Raw genomic sequence first — 24,853 nt, forward strand, 5'->3', positions numbered from 1 at the left:
TAGATAGACCATAGAACAAATAAGCAAACAATTCAAAGGAGATGTACATGTAAGATGAATTATGAAAAAAAAGAGCCATGGTGACCCAGGTAGCCTTTCTGTAAATCAGCTATATTAAACATATTTCTGGGCCGGGTTGAAAAATAAATGAAAATGACTTTAAAAAAAGCTAATAGAAATACACCAAATTTGGGAGACATCTATTTAAATATTTGAAATAATAAGAAAGTTGACAAGAACTAAGCTTTTTCAGATAATATACAGACTATTGCAGTCAGCCTATAATAGACTCTTTGCCTCCTGAAATGTTTGCTTATACTCTGTTCTTTCCTATGATGAACACTGAGCGTATAGGTATTATGACCAGATAAATGTTGTGTTACATGTACATGTACATGTATCTACATGTACCCAAATAAGTAAAATATAAAAATTCTTGACTTCTAAAACCAGTGATTGATCTCCTGATTTATATCTCATCACTCTATGCAGATGCTGTGTGGAAAAAAAATTGACTTACCAGTATGTTTCTATCCATTGAGTTGATTTATTATTAATTATTTTGCTTTGGATACACCTTATTGCTACAATATGTATATGTCTGCCATTACAAACTGTACATGCATGTACATCACATATATTCCATGTAAAATTTGTTTTAATACAAAATATATGATGCCACAATGGAAAAGTAATTGTTGTATGACGTTAATGGTTAAAATGGGACAGATTCTCAGGTCAGCTGGGACAATAAGGGGGGGGGGGGGGGCTGAGGGAGGGGGCGACTTCTCCAGTCATGCTTCAGTGATTTCCTACATAATCAACCAAATAGTAATGTTCATCACGAAAAAATATACTAAGTGTAAGACCTGATGATGTGAATAAATTGAAATCAGACATATCAAATGAAGTTTTCAGTGCTTTTGATATATCAATGGGCAATCTGATGAGTTAAGCCTTTTTTGACTGATTTTTATAGCTTATTCTTATGTTGTACTGTTATACATGTACCACTGTCCAAGGTGAGGGGGAGGATCGGAATCCCGCTAACATGTTTTACCCCGCCACATTATTTATGTATGTTTCTGTCCCAAGTCAGGAGCCTGTAATTCAGTGGTTGTCGTTTGTTTATGTGTTACATATTTGTTTTTCCTTCATTTTTGTATATAAATAAGGCCTTGGTTTTCTGGTTTGAATTGTTACACATGTCATATCAGGGCCTTTTATAGCTGACTGTGTTGTATAGACTTTGATCATTGTTGAAGGCTGTACGGTGACCTATAATGTCTGTGTCATTTTGGTCTAGTTGTCTCATTGGCAATCATACCACATCTTCCTTTTTATAATGACTGCTGATCACCACTGTGTCCATACTGGGACTATTATGGTCCAACAACCAGTGGCGGATCCAGAAATTTTCCTGACAACTCCAAAGAATAAATCATCATGTACGAGTACATCAAAGATCATCAAACTGTCTACCCCACATGCAAACATCTTTTTGGGAGTTCACTGTGTTGCAAGTTTTTTGGGTTCGAAGGATCGTATAAAATGATTGCCTTGGGGGTTATTGTCAAATATAGAGCTGTGCATTGTAAAAAGCTAAATTATATAATTTGCAACAGCTGACACTATAGTATCCTATAGTGCACTGAAACCCTTGCCAATAACAATATCGTGATGCTTGGTGTAGGCTTCTTTGCACATAAGAAACCATATTGCTCACATTGTAATTTTCGTATTCTTCTAATCAGTATCGTCGGGTTTGTTTATTTACACCAGAAATAAATGAAGCGATGAAAGTGCTGGAAACGAAATTACATCTTCGGTAAATTCCGTGATTTTAATATTTTGTAATCAATATGTTAAAGCAATGAAAAATAAATGGTTATTATTTTTATACATAGAGCATACGTTTTGTGTATTAACTATTTAAAATCTAAGCTTTACACGATTTATACGAAGAAATCTAACACAAAAGTATCTCAATCATTTAACCGTTTTAATACGCAGTTTAAAGTGTAAATTATACACATTACTGTTCTATTTTTAGAGAATAGCAATAATACATAAATGTATAGTTTCTTACCAAAATAGCAACATAATTTCAAGATTAAATCATCATATTGTCACATGATTATATAATCTGTACCAAATTGACAGTTTGTGGTGAGTTATCATCATAACTAATCACTATAGCAAATGAACACTTTATCATAATATGTACCTATAACCTAGTATCATGATTTCGATCCGACCCCACTTACGGACGCGTTGAACATATAATGCATGCCACTCATTAATAGCCAATCAGACGTTAAAATGACATTCATTTCCCCAATAATCATTCCGGAAACAGCCACGAAGCAGCCATTAGAAAGTATTTATAACCAATGAAATAACAGAAATACCGTTAACAAATTTACCCGAACCTGACGTTTAGCCTCTGACTAATCAGACCGCATGGTGATACGGTAATTAAGGGATAAGATATATATGTATATGTGTTTTTAAAAAAAGTTTGCATGTTCTGAAGTTTTTTTTGGTTATACGACATTGTATGAATGAAAGTGTTAAATAAAGTTGTGGTGTGATAGCAAATTGTCAGAAAAGAAACAAAAGACACAGAAATTAACAACTATAGGTCCCCATACGACATTCAACAATAAGCAAAGCTCATACCACACAATCAGCTATGAACGGCCCTGAAATGACCAATGTAAAACAATTCAAACAAAAAACATATATGTCAACATATGTACACATATGCACATCAACAAACTGACAGTGGACAGGTATATTACACACAGAAAAGGCAGCATACCAACTGGTACAGTGTTGCAACAGCACAACATAAGAACGAACTATTAAAACCAGTTGTAAACAGCCCAACTCATCCAAAAGATACAAATACAAATACATCTAACAAAAAGACAGAGTGGACGTGGCCGGGTACATGTACATCCCGACAACACAAGTACAGATATGAGAGAGTACTCGCAGTTACTGAGCTAGTTCAAAACCACTAACAACTAATAAAATTATCCTGCATCTATGAATAAATGATCAATAACTACATATCCAGCATCCAACATAGATTTAGTGTGAAGATGTCATAAACAGTCAGAAAAAAACATGACATAGTGCAATGCCAAGATACAGGTATCGACAGAATGTAGATCCAAGAATGGGCATACAGTCCTTGGATGGTGTAAAATTCCCACTAACACCATACACCACTACACCATACACCATACACCATTACACCATACACCTTGTACCATTACACCATACACGTTACACATTTGCACCATACACCGTAAACATTACACCATACACCATTCCCAATTATATCTAAACGATCCGAAATTACCCATAATGCAATTAAATTTCAAATATTAAGATTATTATTATTGTTTATGTTTACAATACGAAAATATAAAACAAAAAGAACTTTGTTTGCAACCAATGAAATGTCGTACACCATCATTCACACCATTCCCGATCACACGTTACACAATCACACCATTCCTCAAACACCATTACACCATTCCCCTTACACCATACACCATAGCACCATACACCTTACACCATTGCACCATATGCCATACACCATTACACCATACACGTTTTTCGGGGGAAGTTTACACCATCCAAGGGTTGTATGTATATATAACGATAATAATAAGTTAGCTTTTAATTTACTGATAAAAAAAAATCAATATTCATACCAATAAATACAAAATTAAAAGATCTAATTACAGTGATGAAAATGTAACCTTTAAGAATATTTAGTTAATTTAAAGAATCGATAATGTTTACCAGGATAGTTTCTAAATTTGAGTGCAGTGAACAACATCTTAAAAATTAGGATGTGCTGTCCCCTTTTAAATACACTGTATTTATTTCACAGATTCAACAAAACTTTAAAATCAAATATTTATCTATGGAAGAAATTATTAAAGGTTTTAAGTAATTTGTGGAAATGAAATCCCTAGCTTAACAATTTACCAATGATACATAGATTACGTTTGTTTAAATACATTAAAAAAACACGCCACAACAGACAGGGGCATATCGAACTAGTTGGAAATCAAAACACCGTAAGATCGTGCCAAAGGAATGTCAACATCTGAAAAAAGGTAAATTAACAATAGAGAACGAAGACTCTTCCTTTTTGTCGTAAATCTTAGTCTGGAGTTTCCATCGTAAAACCCAAATATCTAAATCTCCAAATAAGGACGTTATGACCGTTTTAATTTGATTTATTTACATTAAGTCCCTTACAAAATAAGTCTGCTATTACAGGGGCGCAATATGAAAACCTACAACCTGTAGATAAACTGTGTTGATAAAACGTGCGTAAATGTTATCAAGGAGAAAATTAACAGCTTCAATAATCTAATCACACTTTCAGTAAGTATTTCTAGCTTATTAACCTTTTTGATTTATATTAAAAGACTTTAAATGAGTTACAGCAATTATATTTGCATTTAAATTTTCCAAATGACCATTTGATTAAATAGGAAACTTTTGTTTGATAAGATTGTGTGGAAGTAGTGTAAAGTTAAAAATCAAAAGGGTCATGATTTATATAGTATATTAAGAGTAGAAAAGTCAAAATAGTCAACAAAATCAAAAGGACAATCAGAAGCACGTAATTCATCTAAAACATCCAAAGAATTGTCTACACTCCAAAAATAGCTAATTCCACTATTTTCATATGTTTTATTACAAAAGTTGATGATAAGTTCTTTGAAAGTAGTTATGAACTTAAAAGCACTGATATATTAGTTGTAAAACACTTAGATCTTACTAGAGGTCGAGCTTAAAGTTTTAACGATAGTTTACAGGTTTTTTGTGTAGTGTATATTACCAATACATATATAGTTATAAACCTTAAAATGTTCAGTGCAACCAACAATCAATCAATCAAATGTCCAGAAGAAGTCTTAAGCTGTGATGTGGTTAGAATATGACTTTTGTGTTTGTTTACTATATGAATCTCTGTGGAGCATACGGATTTGAAGGTCGATGAATTTAAAATTTCATTCTTAAGAACATCCGTGTGATATTTACGGCATACCACCACCACATGTATATTGTTGACTGTTACAAACGGAAATTTTTAGAAGTTCTTGCAGTTTATTTCTTATTCTGGAAATAGGTGTATTTTGTACTCTGTAATTTAGTTCCTAATTATTTTCAAAATTGGATATTTGATTATCTACAACATTCATACATTTATTTAAATAAGAATCAAGAGATTTTTTATCATATTTTTTCAGTTTAAACCAATTTTTTACAAAACGAGGAATTCATGCCCACTTTTTGTACGCTCGCCCTTTGTTTATTAAATGAAATATCATGTACATTTCAAAACAAAAGTTTCGAAAACAAAAAATAAGAAAAGAAATTAACAACAACGAAAAACAAGAAAAAAGGGTATGCAAATTGGGAGCATCATAGTGAGTGAGTTGCAACATTAGGTTAATAAAATTACGTAACAAATGACTGAATTGATGACTGGAGTAGATAAGGTTAAGAATTTACCAGTTTGTTTGATGACAGTTCATAGGTGGCATTGGTAACTCAGGAAATAGATGGGTCTCGGGGACAAAAGACTTCCAATTGTGTTTCGTAGCCAGTTAATAAGTATATCATATTTACAACGAAGGTCAACTACAATTAAAATTCAAATCTCTGAGAAGATTTTGAATGAATTTATTTTCCATAATAAAACTCAATAGAAGGCTAAAATAACTGTCATCTTGATAGAGCATTAGTATAGCAAAATATATAAGAAGGAACTTCGTGTTGCTAAGTATGTTCTATGTTGTGTATTGTGTACTATAGTTTGTTTGTTTGTTTTTTTATTTCATTGGCAGTTTATTTTCGATCTTTAAGTTTTAATGTTTTTCTGGTATATTTTGCCCCTCTTCCCTTAAGTTTACTCTGAAATTATATTTATTTTAACATTTTATTATCCTTGACAACTATGCTGAAAACCTTGTCATAAAGTTGTGTTATGCATGATGTCTCTTTTACTTTATTGCATGTCATATAGTCAGCTGTAAACAAACCCACGCAACGAGAATATGAAATGAGACACAATTCAGTTCAAAAAGTAACTTAATTTAAAATTAAAAACAAATACATTCAACGTAAAAAAAAAGATATAACCGTTTTCATAGATCTTGCTATGGTTTTGAACTGGAATCCTTTGAGAATAAGTTTATTGAAGGATCAAAAAGTTTGCATGGACCGTATTTAAATGTTTGTGCTTTTAACATATCAACGTATAAACTAGTAATTTTATATTCCATTCCTTATATGACCTGCCATGATGCGGTCATCGACTTATGAATTTGATTATTTCATTGGGTATCTTTTACCTGTATTCTATAGGTATAAACAAACTATAAACCTAATCTTTGTATACATGAGTTAAGAACATTTTTCATTAATAAGTGTTAATTCGCACTCAATTATTTATGAATTATTAATATTTTACGTCCTTTGACAACGCAAATGTGACAACTGGGGGCGGATTACATATCTTTGTCCCTAGTAAAGTAATCTGCAAAATTCTTGTAAAAAGAATTGATAAAATCGTAGATGAAAAGCTTAATAGGGATGAATCAAACTGAAGACGAGTGACCGAATTTTACCACTGGTGTTTAAGCAACCAACAATCTATCAATCTCTTTTGAAACCGAATTAAAAAAACACATGCATTTCTAAATATGAAGTAGTCGAAGTTAAAATTCCGGTTACGCGTACAAACGTGTCGCATAATAAAAATAAAACTTGAACATATTGTGAACGACTTTTAACATTGGCATATTGATCGTACATTTTGTTTTAAACGTTCGCATGCTGCTGATCATACTTCAGATTTCATAAAATCAACGCAGATTTTTAAATTTTGTTTTTATTCAAACAGAATGATTTTTTGAAAATTATGATAAGACAATTTTACATACAGTCAATTGTAAATTCGTCTCCAGATAATTTCATTTTATAGTTATTGGCAAATATTAAGATGGCACTATAAATCTAAATAACCTACACTTATATTCAAGTATATAGTATTGACTTTGACACAACAACAAATAAAACAGATAAAAATATCATTCGTATATAAACTCATCATAGATACCAGGACTAAATTTAGTAAATGTACGTTTTAGTTAATAGTCTAAAATTGTATCTGTTATCAGTCTATCAAATGCAAGATTTAACAAAGGATTGAAAAATATCTTGATTTTGATAAAAAATAAGATACTAAGGGATGCTATAAAAAAACAATATAAGTCGATTAAAGACAAACAACACTATAGGCAAGAGAAAAAGATGGAAGACAAATAATAGTCGCACATGCTAATACACAGAAAACGTATCATTACAGTTTATCCGTCTTGACTAATGTTAAGCTTGTAACCACTCTTATCAACACGACAGGTGCTACATGTGTAGAAGGCTCTGCCTACCCTTCCGCAGCACCTGAGATTTTCATGGTTCTTAGAAGGATTCGTGTAGCTCAATATTTAGTTTTACAGGTTTCATTTTATAAACTGTTGTTTGTACTTGGTCTTTTTTAATTTTTGTCCTATGTCCTTTTCACTTTATTGGTATGATTCGATCAGGACTTCTTAATTTCAATAACTTTTAAATTCAAAATTAACAGGTTGTTTCTTTTTATTATGGTTAACCCCATAACGGGTGATAGTGAATTTAATTTATTATCAAAATTATATATCTTAACTTGTACAATTATTATTCAAAGAAAGCAAACTACTAAAATGTATGTCTCATTCTATTAAAGACATTTGTATGACAAGTAAATAGACATATCCGGAATATTTCAAAGGTACATGTAATTGTCCTACGGAATTGCCAAACGGGAAAACGGCTTCCAGTTATTGGTCAAGAGATAAACAACAAGTGGTTCATAAGTGTTTCTCGTTTCTCGTTTTTTATTGAGGTTAAACAGTCCTTGGATGGTGTAAAATCCCCACTAACACCATACACCACTACACCACTACACCATACACCATTACACTAACACCTTGTACCATTACACCATACACGTTACACATTTGCACCATACACCTTAACATTACACCATACATCATTCCTTTGTTTGCAACCAATGAAATGTCGTACACCATCATTCACACCATTCCCGATCACACGTTACACAATCACACCATTCCTCAAACACCATTACACCATTCCCCTTACACCATACACCATAGCACCATACACCTTACACCATTGCACCATATGCCATACACCATTACACCATACACGTTTTTCGGGGAAGTTTACACCATCCAAGGGTTGTACATTTGTACCGTTGGTTTTCCCGTTTGAATGGTTTTACACTAGACATTTTTTAGGCTCTTAATAGTTTGCCGTTCAGTGGGAGCCATGGGTCCTAGCTGAACCCGTACTTTGACCTAAAGTGGTTTTTCTTTCACGAATTGTGACATCTTCTTATATCTATATAATACAAAATCAATGGAACACAATCATGTTTTTTTATTAAACAGTTTAAACAAGTTTTAAAATGTAGTTAATCAACGACAAGTACAGACAAGCTTATGACAAATAAGTGTAGAAATAAAGCAGACATTGAAAGCAAAATATCGCAACAGACAACTAAAGAGCAAAAGCAATACAAACCATACATCGGTTATCATAGTTTAACTTGGTGATCCACAAAGTTTTAAATACAGTTAACAACTATAGATCACTGTACGACCTTCAATTGTGGACAAAAATCACATCATCAGCTATGCAGAAGCCCACACATGACAAACTAAGACAATTCAAACGAGAAAACTACTAGCCTGTTCTATGTACTAAACAATGAACGAAAAAAAAAAGAAACTCGGTAACAAACGACAAGCACTTAATGCATGTTCCTGAATTGGGACGACAGGCACAAACAAATTATTTCAGGGTTAAACTAGATTACTGGTGACATACCCTCTCCCTAAACTGGATCAATTTTGAAACAGTATAAAAATCAGTTAAAAAGGGCTTAACACATCAAATCGACACAAAGCAGAAAAAACATGTATTAAAAACTCAGACTGGACAAGACAGATTACTTATACATCCCAATAACAAAAAAGACATCAAGTACAGATCTGAGAGAAGACTAAATAAAGGCAAAAGTAGTATTCCGCTGTTCGAAATTCATAACTCGATTGAGAAAAAAAAAAGAGTCCGGGTAACAAACTTAAACTGAGTGAAACACATCAAATATAAGAGATCTACGACACAACAGAAACACAACACTAAAATATAACACACAGAGAAACGAACTATAATATAACATAGGCCACTTTCTGACTTAGTACAGGACATTGTAAGAAAGAAAAAAATCCTGTGTTCAACCTGGTTTTGCGGCTAGCCAAACCTCGCGCTTTTATGGCAATGTTAAATATAACATTCAAATGACAACATTACATAACAGGACTACAGCGCAAATAAATGCAAGAATATTCAGGACAAAGAAATACACAAATAAACAGTACAACAGGATATTTCGACATGCTTATAAAAGGTACCGGATTTATAACTTAATACACCAAACGTGCGTTTCGTTTACATAAAAACGCACGAGTGACGCTCAGATCAAAATAGTAATGAAAGTAAATCAAGTCCAAAGATGAAGATTATTGGTGAGTCGAAATTATAAAAAGTGATGCAAAATACGACCTAGGTTATCTATGTCTGGGATAAGAAAACCCTTAGTATTTAGAATAATTCTTACTTTTGCAAACAGTTAATTTATTGAAATGACCATATAATTGATGTTCATGTCAACACCGAAATGGAGACTTACCAAGGAATAAAAACAAACACGTAAAACAAAAACCGAAAGCACATAAAACAGTACAAAATAATCCTGCATTGTCACGTGCACCTACAGAAGAACGCTACACTACAAAGTAACGTTACAGGCAAAAATTACTTCACGATAATTTTTGAAAACTTTGATATAGTTCAAAATCAGTTTTGTATTTAAATAAACTCGTCCGAGCTCACCCATGAGCATAAATGTTAGACCCGCTGTTTCTGTCGTGTTTGGGGGAAAATCCCTGAGTCTGGCTTCACCAGTGGTCGACTCAATACATTTCAGTAAAAATTTCAGTAACGATTACAACAATCAAATATCTATACACTATACAGTGTAATAAAATCAACGGTGTCAATTGTATTATAATCTATTATTCAGGGATGTGCCGAAAAATGTAAAATTTATACATTTGTATATTAAGCAAAACCACAAACTACAATTATTTACGCTATGTGAAGGTCTTAGGAGGCCAGATATTCCATTCATAACTATTCAACTAATTAACCTTCTGCAATTAAGTCATTCCATTTTTATCACAAATCTCCCCCTAACATTATCTGCAGGTGATTGCTGTGTAATACAAACATGAGGTTAACATAGCACGTGTACAGAATCAGTTCCCTCCTTTACAATCAACATGGTGAGACGCTTAAAACGAACTATTAAAAACAAAAAAGAACGACATAAACTTGTAGAAAATAGCATCAATAAAACGATTAAATTCCATACCAAGTTAGGAAAAAATGCCAAATTATTTGTGAAAAATTTATCGGGACATAATTTATTACCTTATTATCTGCAAAAGGTGTAAATTCATAATTAACACTTCGACCAAAAACCATACGAAACGTTATAAAGGACTTCGACCAATTCTCAAGAAAACTTAGATGTCGGAATCTCTTCAATGATGGTAGAATTTACAAGAGACACCCTTTTTACATAAATACGGGATACATGTATAAACCGTCCAGCAATTGAAAATTACATATTCTCAACAAAATAGAACTTAGAAGAAGGAAAATAAACAAACACACCAGAAATGTATCTGCCGAGGAATTGTCGGCTATCGAAAATCTAAAGAAAAATAGTAACATTATAATACGTAAAACAGACAAAAGCTCAACACCATGTATTCCTGACAAAGACAACTATTTACGTGAAGGGTTAAGACAATTACATAATTTATTCCCCTTTAAAAGTGTCCTGTACCAAGTCAGGAAGATGGCAATTGTTATAATATTGTTCGTTTCTGTGTGTGTTGCATTTTAACGTTGAGTCGTTTGTGTTTTCTCTTATTTTTGAGATAAGACGTGGCACGGTACTTGTCTATCCCAAATTCATGTATTTGGTTTTGATGTTATATTTGTTATTCTCGTGGTGTTTTGTCTGTTGCTTGGTCCGTTTCTGTGTGTGTTGCGTTTCGGTGTTGTGTCGTTGTTCTCCTCTTATATTTAATGCGTTTCCCTCGGTTTTAGTTTGTTACCCCGATTTTGTTTTTTGTCCATGGATTTATGAGTTTTGAACAGCGGTATACTACTGTTGCCTTTATTTACGTTACGAATAAATTGTTGAATCCAAAGTAAAGGAGGTGGCTGAAACGATAATCAGTATTATCAGAGACCTACATAATGATTATTATATTGACAATATAACATTCAAATATTTGAAAGAAACACTTGTTTTACATTTAATGAAATACTAAAAGCCACCAACGGGGCACTGACCAATATTAATCCAAGCGAGTATGAAATCAAAGTTCAACTAAAGGACAGTATACTTCGCCTATTAAGGCTTATTTTAGAGAACAATGAATTTATTTTTAACAATAAACTTTACTCTGAAACCTTAGGCGTGCCGATGAGCGGATCAGCATCCGCTGAATTAGCAGACCTTACAACGTTTGTTATTCTTGAAAACAATTTCCAACGCTATCAACACAGAAACAAAATGATAATGACTTCCAGATTTAGAAATGACGGTTGGATTATATATTCCGGACCTATAGAGGAAATACACGAACTATATATCATAGCTAAACTGCGCACCCGCACTTGAAGTTCACCTACGAATTTTCCCGTAATGAAACAATATTCTTAGACACTGTCATAAACAAAAGAGAAAGATTCTTTAACAAAGGCATTCTAGACATTAAAACCCATATCACACCAACTGAAATATTTCAATATCTACATAGATACAGCTCACACCCAAAAAGTGTTTTCAAATGATTTATCAAGGGTGAAGTATTGAAATACATCAGAAATACAAGCAGCAGAACTGAACTCAAAATACAATTGGAAGTTTTTAAAACACGTCTCCTCATAGGAGGATATAAAATATCTGAAATCAACGATTTTTTTTTATCAAGCACAAAATACAGAAAAAGAAAACTTGCTTAAATAACGCTCAACGAAACGGGAAGAACCACTAGTTATGTTAACAAAATTCAATCCATCTATACAGAAACTAAAAAATATAATAATAAAACACTGGAACCTTACTTCACTAAACCCTAAATGTGTGAACATATTTAAACATCAGTCTAATATAGTTTATAAAAGACATAAAAGTTACAAGAACTATTATCAAAGCATTAGCGGGTATAGTCCGCATGACCTTTAACAAAACAATATGATACTGAGCTCGCCAAAAAAATCATAATCAACTACTATATATGTTATCCAAAGACAACCGGTGTATGGTCCAATATAATATATACGAAATAAAACAAAAAAAGAATAAATAACACGCAAATATACAACTTGTTGAGTCGAAACTAATGGAGCCGGACTCGGAGATTTCCCCCAGATACGACAGAAACACCGGGCCTAACATTTATGCTTATGGGTGATCTATGATGCGTTTATTTAAATAAATTGTTTAATGTATTCTCCTTTTTCAAATAAGAATTATTTCAATATTAGTGCATTATTCAAAATAATCGAAATACTATATACGGATAAATATTTATTAATTTACTGCAAATATAATTGAAAAGAATTATTTCACATATTTTGCTTTGTTGAAAAAATGTCACAGAATATGTTTGTTCCCTGGTTAAGGGTAATGAGATAAAGGTAAATTTCCTAGTTAAGAGTAGTTCCTGGATATGTGTAAGACATACGTAAGTTGCCCAAAACTAAAATCTTATAAATGAACTGGGTGATCTTTATTTTTAAATACGAATAGAGTATAAGAAAAATTAGAACCACAACACATTTAACAATATCCGATCAGGATAACAAATTCAACATCATAACATGCATATTTAAGTAAAAGTCTGTAAAAAAAAGTCATATAAGTGATGTCATGAACGAGGAAAGGGATACGTGATGTAATTTTAAGGCAAGAGGAACACATTTTTCACTATCTGTGACACAGACATTTTGAATTATAAAATGTTTAAACTGTACCATATTAATTTCAAAATGTCTTCTCTTTACTTTTCCCTTATGTTCAATAAAACACAATCCCCAGAATTGTCTATAAAAAAATATCTATATTCCATATGCAGCTACGATTTTTAAATATTTGAATTTTACATTTATTTTCACTTTTCATCGTTGACTGAATACTGTTTGATAATAGTTACTTTTTTAGCTTTGTATATTATTGTGTTTGCATGCAGTTCACCTGGATCTGTCGAATTTGATTCTGTTGATACGGAAGAAGTCGGACTTATATTTGCATAATCTGATTCTGTAGATTCATGTTCTGTTCCTTTCTCTTTTGTTTCTGCATTCCTCAAGACAACATTTTCATAGTTTTGTTGAATATCGGGAGGAGAATTATATTCATTTGACCCTAATTCATTCTGTCGAGGACCATTAGCTTTTCTTTGCTTGGAATATTTTTCTGTTTTTGATTGGTTACACGAAGTCTGATTCATGTCTTCGTATACATCACTTTGGGATGTCATTTCTAAACCCCTGGTCACGTCATCTTTCTTTTTTAACGGATTCACACCTTCTTTCCTCTTGTACTTGTTTGCCTCTCTCTCTGTCCTCTGTGTTTTTCTTTTCCCACCTGAACGCTTAGATGTCTCAAAAACACCTTTTGTATCCGATTTCATTGGTTTACCAGATTTGCCAACTGTTGGTGCATTTTGGTGTAATTTCTTCTTACGAGTCTGAAATAGATAGTACAAATAAAGCAAAAGCAAGCAGTTCAGAAAAAAAAATCCACAATTTCCTGTAATAAGGCAACATTTATACAGTATTTGGAGCTTCATATGTTACTCTATTCATATTTGTACATGTTCCCGACCATACGAGTATTGTACAATACGTGTATGAATATTTCATATCGATGGAAGTAGTACATACATTCTACTGTTTAACTAGAAATGACAGTGTTAAGTGATCATTGTAACCATAGAAGGGGGGATTCATTTTATCGAATAAAACTTTCATTGGAATATTTTCATCATAAAAGAGAGGCGAAGGTAACAAAGGCAAATTCAAAATCATATGTCTAAAAACTGACAATATCATGAAAAACACCCGAAAGACAACCCTTCCAATAATCAAACGGGTATGATCTCAGGTTCTCCGGAAGGGTATGTGTGGCACCCGTCCTCTTTATTTACTTCCTTTAAGTTTATGAATAAAATTAAGAAATTTAGTATGAAGTTTATACAAGTAATTACGGAAGCCGATAAGGGTAATTCGAAAAAAAATAATTTATGTCGAAATTACGGCATAGCATGTCGTAATAACGACATTCTTATGTCATGATAACAACGTTGTTATATATTACATGTAAAAGGAATAGTATGGTTGACAATATACCAAATACCACAATATGTTATCATAATGCCTCCATTAATCAGCATAGCTCCGCATAGTAAACTGTAAAAGGACTTGAAATGAAAAATGCTTAACAATTTGATCCAAACGAGAAAACTAAACGGCTTTATAAATGTACAAAAAAATAAATGAAAAACAAATATATAACACAGCAACAAACGAAACTTTTTTCGATTCGAGCGTCACTGATGATTCTTTTGTAGACGAAACGCGCGTCTGGCGTATATATAAAATGTAGTCCTGGTATTTATGATGAGTTTATTGTGAGGGGCAAAGTTTGTAGCATAAACAAATTTATCTTCTTTTTTAGAATAATGAACACTGAATGCTATCAAGCTTACTAGTAAAGTTATTTATTCGCAAACAATAGAACTTTTTTTTATATAGTCAAGTTAAATACCCGATTGAACATGGGAATGGTTCATGCTCCCTTAATCCTCTAGCTATGTTTGACATGTACAGATTCGTGTAACTAAGAGCCTTGGACCTCTGTACCTTCATTTATACAGAATTGAATTTTAATTTCCCACTGTTGCTCGATGCAAATTATAACTGCCTTGCTACTGTTGTTTTTCAAGAAGATTCTTAAAGCGTCCTCCACATTGAAGACTTTATTAAAATTTTGGACCCCAAGTTCTTAAACCCAAAATACCTGGGCAAATTTTCTTACAAACTTTAATTCCCATTATAAAAGGAGCATCCATTCTCTAAGAATATTCCAATTTGGCCTGATGGTTCTTAAGGAGAAGATTTCCAATGCATTTTCCATTGGAGCCTAATGTTAAACTTTGGACCCCTAATACTTGAACCTAATGGATCCCCTGATTTTCATCTATCATCTAAAGAAGTTGTGCCTCGTACTCAAAGTGGTATGCAACCTTTTAAGTAAAATGATAGATTAAACCTTGTTAAATGGCTAGCCAAACCTGCCTTTTTACGACAACACTACTTAACAGAACTATAACACAAACACTAGCAAGAGCATTAATTTCAGAGAAACACGCAAACAAATAATATAATATTCGAAAAAAAACATATAAACTACAGTACAACAACGAACATTTTCATCAACGACAACCCCTAAGAATAAAAAAAACCGTGACGCGCTTAATACCTAACATGGAATCTTTGACATTTTACAATCATATTCACAATACTATATAAATAGACCTCATAGGTGAAATAGCAAATTTGTGTCTCGCCTGCGACGAAATTCATCAATAGCGAAACACTGGTATTGATTTTTCGCCGACGGCGGCTAAACTTTTATCAACATTTTGTGATATTTTGTAATCTTAAATAAAAGTTTAACTAAAAACGACGACGGACGAAAAGCAATAGCAATACCCCACATGTAAAAATGTTCTATTATTTGAAGACACAGTAAATGACTGACCATTAAAATACCCAAGTCTTGTACGCATTTTCATTTATATATACTTGTGTCTCCATTCTCAAAAAAATATCTTTTATAATTTTGACAAAATGGTTTTTTTTTTTTTTTTACAAAAACGGTGTACTATATGTTCAAGTATTCGTTTAACATTTAAATTAATATTCTAGACATATCATCTTAAACTTTTAAGAAATTACCTTATCTTTATTGGTATGGTTTGTTTCCATTGCAGAATTATCTGGTTTTATCTCGTTAATGTTAACTTCATCATTAGACGCATGCCTCTAAAATCGTTTAAAAGCTCTATTACGACAAATCTGTATTTCAAAAATAACAACAGTGTTGTCTTTAAGAAAGGAAATGATCAGAAAAGGTGAAAGGTATAAAGCAAGCACAACACAATTACGCAAGCAAAGATTGTCGATGACTTCATAAAAATGACAAAAGTATTTAGACATGTTTATCATAAGGATTACGAACACATCTTGTGTGTGAAACTTGAACATGCATAGTTGTACAACATATCAACAAATATTCTCCCCGTCTTTATCTTTTAGAATAGTCTATATATGAATATAAAAAGGTAGCAGGCGGATGGTCATGCCATAATAACCCACATATTTATATATTTTAAGGAACAAATGATTCCAGCAGCCGGGACATTGTCTTTGCCTGAGAAGCACATCTTATAATTAACGTTATCTTAAATTTAATTTATAAAAAAAGGATAAAGAAAATTCTTTAGTTTCCTCATCGTAATGTTGATTAAAAAAAGGCAGATAATATTTGATAATCTGTTAAAATACGTCACTTTCTTATATAAGGCGCAAAGCGAATTAGAGCTTAGTTTAGTATACTGTCAAATAATGGTAACATCTTCAGAAGGAATTACCTGGTCATGATGATTAAGTTTGGTATCTGTTGGAGGTATCTCTGCTACTCTATGATCTTCATTAATGTAACCAAATTTAGTCTCATCAATTTGTTTCTGAAAATTTAAAACATCTGGGGTCATTTCAAAAAGTAAAATCACTAAAATACTGAACTCCGAGGAAAATTCAAAACGGAAAGTCCCTAATCAAATGGTAAAATCAAATAATAAAAACACATCAAATGTATTGACAACAACTTTCATATTCCTGACTTGGTACAGGCATTTTCAAATTTAAAACAAATGGTGGATTGAACCTGGTTTTATAGCGCTAAACCTCTCGCTTGTAAACATTGATCAGAAAATAATTCAAAGGTTTATCTTTACTATAACACTTTTAGTAATTAGTATTAGTTTTGGTGTAAAAGTAACATAAATTGAAAATGTCAATGACAAGTTGTTCTGTCTGTCACTTTGAAACAGTTTCACCTCAAAGATACGCTTCAGATATCAAACGAAATTATCGGAATGAATCTTTTTTTTTTTTAAAGAAAAAAGCATTAGTTCAAAAAGTGGATATACTGATTATATGGAGATTACTCATATTTGTTACTGTTGAAGTGAACTTTGTACGTTGTCTTTAACAAACACCGAGTAGATGAGGACAATATCTGGCTCTAGTATCACACTGTACAACAAACATATCAAACAGATAAAGATGCCAATAAGTTAAATGCATCAAAGTTCTTTTAAAAAATATTTGTTTTAATATACAAATGTAATATTAATTCTTACCAAAAGCGTTTTTTTGTCGATATAGTCATATGAAACACTGTTCGTTGTCCCTGAATTCTGTTTGAAAATAAAAATATCAGCTACAATTATTATACTTATACCTGAACTCAGTGACTTACATTATGTTTTCAAGGAATGAGATAGGTAATGTTTGATTTTGATTGTATTTACCTTTTAGAGGCGTTACTAATACTCAAAATAAAATGTCCATAGATCAAAAGTGTTCAACAATTCAGAAAGTCCGATTTACTTTTTTATCATTATAAAACATATTTCATCTAAAAAAAATTCTAAAACATAATTTAAGACTAATATTGTTTTTTTAAACTCTTGAATGTGTACAACATGTTATGATTACTTTCACTATTTGTATGACTTGTTTATCCTTTTTTCGTAATGTTTTCATGAAAACCACATGTTCTATCTTGGTCTATGAATGTTTATGGAAGTTCTGTGCAAATTACCAACCTGTGTTACAGCGTAGTCGTACCCGTGGCCCTGTTCTTCGCATACTGTGTTTGTCTTCAAAGATTGGATTCCCTATAATTTGACAAAAAAAAAAGGATATTGCCAATTATCATTGAATTATTTCACTCAAATGGTTAAATTTGAAAACTGATTTGACTGGTTTGAGTTAGAATATTTAGAAGCTTGAATGATATAATGAAACAATTTTCAATGATTTGAAATAACATAAGAAGACTAAAGTCTTATAAATCACTAAACAAGTCAGGAAATAACAGCTGTTATCCATTCATTTAATGTGCTTCAGCTTTTGATTTTACCGTTTGGATAGGGACTTTTCTTTTTGAATTAGCTGGGAGTTCAGTAACTTTAAGAGTTAACTTTTTTTGCTGGTAATTGTGATCCTTTTCATTTTAACGCAAACATTTGTGCTATAACGCAATCATTTGCTTTTTGACGCAAACTTTTTTTCCCAAATAACACAAACATTTGCTACATAACGCAAACCTTTGCCTTACAACGCAAACATTTGCAAAATAAAGCAAACTTTTGCGAAATAACGCAAACATTTCAGTTATAACGCATACCTTTGCGTAATAACGCAAATGTCATTTTCGTTATAACGCATGTATCTTGATTACAATTTTCATTTAGTTTTGTATAAATATCCGTCTGTCATTAAATTTCGGTTGTGATTTAGTTAATAAAAAAAAACATAAATAGAAAACATAAATAGAAGGCAAACTCATAATGATAAATATACATTAGAATAAGACAATACTTGCAGTGCAATTATTTACAAATACATTATGGTTTTGGTATCAGACAATTATATAATTTAACAAGAGAATAGATATGGTATAGTCATATTGTAATTGAAGGGTAAACATTTTAAGAAGATTAGAGCAAAAATAATGACGTAAAATTGTGCAAATCAGTATTAAATAGACACAATGATCGTTCTACTGTCAAATGAATTATAAGAAATATTTTATTTAATATTGATTAAAGGAATCATTTTAATTTTAATCTCAAAATATGATACTGATTCTTTAATAAAATGTCATGGAATTTTCATTTCAATCTAGTTATTTTACTTTAAGATGCCTGGGTAGCAATTTGAATGGAGAGAATGGAGAGAATATAATTATAGTAATTAAACATCTACATTTTATTCATTTATTGTAAAAGGGTAGCTTGTTTGGATCTAACCAACCTTACACAATATTCAAACCAAAGCTTACTTTACGTATATTTATATTTGGCTATAACTGTATTAACAGGGTTGACTCTTTATTTTCTTCAATATAACTTCATTTGTTTCAATCTTCTTTGAAATATATATACATGTTTTATCAGGTATATCAATTTCTGAAGCCCTTCATAGCTATGTGTGAGTCAAGGCTCCGTGTTGAAGACCGTAAGTTGACCTTTTATGGTCTACTTTTACAGATTATATTGTATTAACTCTCAAACTCTTGAATGTGTACAAAATATTATGATTATTTTCACTTTTTGTATGACTTGTTTTTACTTTGAAATCCTTTTTTCGTAATGTTTTCATGAAAACCACATGTTCTATCTTGGTCTATGAACGTTTATGGAAGTTCTGTGCAAATTACCAACCTGTGTTACAGCGTAGTCGTACCCGTGGCCCTGTTCTTCGCATACTGTGTTTGCCTTCAAAGGTTGGATTCCCTATAATTTGACAAAAGAAAGGATATTACCAATTATCATTGAATTGTTACACTCAAATGGTTAAATTTGAAAACTGATTTGACTGGTTTGAGTTAGAATATTTAGAAGCTTGAATTATATAATGAAACAATTTTCAATGATTTGAAATAACATAAGAGGACCAAAGTCTTATAAATCACTATACAATCAGGAATATGAAAGCTGTTATCCATTCGTTTGATATGCTTGAGCTTTTGATTTTGCCGTTTGATTAGGGACTTTCATTTTAGTATTTTGCTGGGAGTTCAGTAACTTAAGAGTTTTACTTTTTGCTGGTGACTGTGATCCTTTTACGTTTTAACGCAAACAATTGTGTTATAACGCAAACATTTGCTTTATAACGCAAACCTTTTCTTTTATAACGCAATTAAACCTTTTCTTTTATAACGCAAACCTTTGCGCCTTTGCGTAATAACGCAAAAACTTTGCGTTACAACGCAAACATATACAAAATAAAGCAAATATTTGCGAAATAACGCGAACCTTTGAGTTATTACGCAAACCCTGGCGTATTAACGCAAAAGTCATTTTCGTTATAACGCATGCATCTTGATTACAATTTTCATTAAGTTGTGTATATATATTTATCTGTCATTAAATTTCAGTTGTGATTTAGTTAATAAAAGGATCATAAATGCAAGGCAAAATCATTATGATAAATATGCATTAGAATAAGATAATACTTGCAGTGCCATTATACACAATTAAATAATGGGTTTGGTATCAGAAAAATTATATAATTGAACAAGAAAATCGATATGGTATAGGCATATTTTAAGAAGATAAGAGCAAAAATAATGACGTAAAATTGTGCAATTCGGTGTCGAATAGACAAATGTTTCGGGTTCAATTACAAGTTTAAGTCAATTAAAAGTAGCGTTCTAGTTACAATTATAATAATGAATTCGACATAAACTTTGAATTTTAGGCGCCTTTTCGGGTAGATTTTGAGTAAGAGTCGAATATGAGCTTCGTTTAGATCAAGATTTCGAGTTAAAATTGGAGTTAACTCATTTGAGATCGTCACGGTATTTGATTTTTTCCATTGAAGATCAAGGGCTTTTACTCGGACTTCCGAAAAGGGAATTGAGGAGTATTTGTACAAAACATAAACAATGTTACATTGTACAAAACACAACATATAAATTGAAATAAAGTTGGATGTAGAATGATTGCCATTGAGATTACTATCCACTAAAGTTTAAATGCCACATCAATGGACGTAATCAATCATATATAACCGTACAGCTTTCAACGCACCGTAAAGTAAAAATAGCTACAAAGGCCAACACGAAAAAATGTGAACAAATTCAAATTTAAAACAAAACAATCTACGGAAAACAAATATGACATACATGAAACAATGACAACTGTTGAACCACAGGTTCTTCAAGTGGCTTGGGCAGGCACATGCAGACAGTGCAAGTGGCGGAGTTAAATTTGTATGAACAGCCCAACATAAGAAAATGTTAAAAAACGTTTTAATTGGATTAAATCAATTGATCGATAATAATGGGTCATATGAATCCATTTGGGTGATCTCGCTTGCTCAAGAAGGTTAAGCATATTCTGCTCAACTTGTCGTAGACGTAGTGTTGGTGGTGAAAGTATAAACTCGTGATTTGGTTTTATTTGGTAGTTCGCGTTGGTGGAAAAGAGGACGTGATGGTAGTACGAAAACTGTAAAATATCCGTCATCACTTGTGAAACAGATATTCAAAATTGTTGTTTTAATTAGTGCGATATATATATATGACTATATACGCTTACAAAACTAGAGAACTCATATTTTATAGAATTGATGTTTGTCGCTTATTCTAGTCCCCCCCCCTCCCCAATTTCTCTGTAACTTTAGTGTTCGTTGATTTACAGCGCCTCATTACCGACAGTAAAGTACATATGTGATATCGGTTTTGCTCATTGTTGAAGACTGCATACAGTCAAATATAGTTGTTTAAAACTTCTACGTCAGGTGGTAAATATTTGGTTGAGAGTTGTCTCATTGGCAATCATACCACATATTTTATTTCTATATACGTTTTTTTTGCATTAAATATTGTCGAATTAGACTGTTTTGGTATGATACATTTGAACTCAATGGATTAGTATAAAAATTGTATAGGAGTTATTCTTCAAGATCAATATAAAGCAGCTACAGAAAAAAACATTTCTTCTTTAATTTTGTATTTACCGATAAATGTACAAATAAATGTACAGTCAACATTACAATTTTACACTGACTGCAGTAATATCAGGCGAGACGAGAATTCCGTGGAATCTTTCACGAATTATTATAATACAGCTGCCGTTAGAAAACTAAGTAAAAAAAATCCGACAGAACCAAATGGGTTAAAGATATCCCCCGTATGACCGAAAAACTGTAAATTGATTAGTACTTTTTTTTCTGATTTGTTGAACTTGAACTTAATGGATAGCGTAACCCATGCAAAAAACATTTAACAAACGACATAGTGAAATCGTATTAAAAATAAAACTAGTTTTTCCGAAATGGTCGCGTAATTTTAACTCCACCACGTAATGTGATAACCACCTCAAAGAATGAAAGGACCACATCAAAAACTGAAACAAACACATCATGTAGTGTCAAATCGTCAAATTTTAAAACTTTATTACGTTATTTTAAAACCATATAAAGAATTGGCAAATCATCATTAAGAAACAACAAAACCACATTGCCTAATGAAACAATCACATTAAATAATGGTGAAACCACATCGACTAATGACAAAGCCACATTGATTAATGTCAAAACCATATCAAATAATGATAAAACTATACCAAGTCAATACGAACTCCATATCGTGAAATATCGAAATATCATTAAGTAATGACTATGTCATATTGAGTTATCTTACCTCCTATACACTTCTAGGAATGTGATTGGTTAAAAGCGCCCTCGTGGAGACCGTATTTATTTGATATAAGGTTAGTAGGGAGGAGGAGCGTATCTCATACACGGTAAGTAGTGGCGTTTACGTCCCTTTATATTCCATATAAGGTAGAAGGGAGGCGGGGCTTATTTTATACAGGTTAGAAATGGTGTTACGTCCCTTTGTAAAAACAAAACTGTACTGAGAAAAAAACCGTAAAGGTTTCAACAGACGAAGAAATTGATGATTCAGATTGAAATAAATTCATCAAACACATTTAAACCTAACAAGTTGTTATTGTTGGTACCTGTTTTTGTAAGATCAATGAACATAGTTCCTTAATGGTAACAGTATTGAAGACTTGCTCATTTTTATAGGTCTAAATTTCACACGGCAAGATAGTCAGTAAGATAATGGGGATTCGCGCTTCGCTCTCACCTCATATGAAATTTACTGACACCATAAATACAGTTTTGCATTTCTTAATATAGTTACCAAGGTAACATATCTTTAATAGTAAGTCAGCAAATGGCTCAATAAACAAAGCCTCTTCAAAACGGGTATTCAAAGAATGTCAAGGTATGATAAAATCAAAACTGAAATAAAACAAAAAAACAATTATGATTCTGTTTCCATTTTGTTTTTAAATTAATGCCTCAGTTGTTGTTGTTCATTGACATTTACTGCTTTGCATTACTCACCGTTGTTTCTGTGAATCCTTGGCTATGTGTGTTGCTTTCTGTTTCTTCCTGTTAAGATATGATGCATTATCATTTTATAGTAAATATAATGTCTCATTCGCTGGATCGAAAAAAGAAATGTTGATTTATAAAAATAATTCTATTTCAAAGACATGAAATTCTTGACACATTTTACAGTCATTGAATAATGCACAGGATCTTTTCAAACCAACTGCTGTTTATTGTTATACAAACTGACACATCAACATCAAGAATTACAAAAGGTTTTCGTTTAATAAAATATTTTTTATAGTTTATAAAATACCATAAGAAATGTGACAAGGGCTGCTGTACATCCCATTTAAACTCATGATTTTTAGATTTGAATTAAGTTATTTAGTCAATTACTTGACAATTTTGAAAAATTTACTAGGCTGTTTTATCAAAATTATTTTTATAGAATTTCTTTTTTTCGTTGACAATACGTTATTCTTGAATGTTTTGTATTCTGTAAAATGTTCTGTTCAACTAAAAAACATGGAAGGTAATAAAGTGATTTTAATCCTTATTAACTAATGTAATTCTGTCACACTCTGTAAAATGAAAAAAAAAAAGAGCTATCTAAACTAAAGCAGGAATATTATTTAAGGTAGCCAGCGAGTCTTAATCAAACTCCATATAGATTTTTTTTTGAATTTGTCAAAATGAAGATTTTATAATGCCTTTTTTTAATATAATAAAAAGAATGGGTCCCCGGATTTTTATTTAGTCCAGGTTGTGCAAACTTGTCAGACATTTTTTTTATTATGCATTGAAAATTCATTTTCGTGTGATAGAAAGAAAACTAAACCCGAGAATTCAAAGATAAAATGTGAGATGATAGTTCTTATAACATGCTTTTAGATAACAAAAAAATCGAATCGCCGAGCCTGTTTTCTTGCTGCGTGTTAACTTCTTTTTATAAAATGATCTTATCTTATTACATGCTTTTAGATAACAAAAAAATCGAATCGCCGAGCCTGTTTTCTTGCTGCGTGTTAACTTCTTTTTATAAAATGATCTTATCTAAGTTTGGCTTATTTAGCAAAATTAATAGAAAAATAAATCAAACAAAAATATTGTTTTTTCCAGAAATTACAGCCATAAATATGATAATGCACAAAATTTTCTAAATCAACATTAAAATTCTTACACGTGAGTTACATACTACTCTCTAAATTTTCACATTTCAATGAAAGAATCTAGACAAACTAGTATCTGCTTCTTCAGAAGCCAAGATTGCGGATACACGGGCCACCCTTAATCAACTTGTATTGTAGGAGTGTTCAGTCTT

General features: G+C 31.8%; 1 long non-coding RNA gene across 1 annotated transcript; it reads right to left on the reverse strand.

Moving 5' to 3' along the window:
* Positions 1-16,973: 16,973 nt before the first annotated feature.
* On the reverse strand, positions 16,974-18,289 carry LOC139487002 (uncharacterized). Its single transcript, XR_011655711.1, has 3 exons — positions 18,216-18,289; positions 17,748-17,804; positions 16,974-17,069 (listed from the first exon to the last, which is right to left on the reverse strand). It is a non-coding gene; the product is annotated as an uncharacterized lncRNA (long non-coding RNA).
* Positions 18,290-24,853: the final 6,564 nt, after the last annotated feature.

This window comes from Mytilus edulis, chromosome 8 (assembly GCF_963676685.1).
Source record: "Mytilus edulis chromosome 8, xbMytEdul2.2, whole genome shotgun sequence".
Lineage (NCBI taxonomy): Eukaryota > Metazoa > Mollusca > Bivalvia > Mytilida > Mytilidae > Mytilus > Mytilus edulis.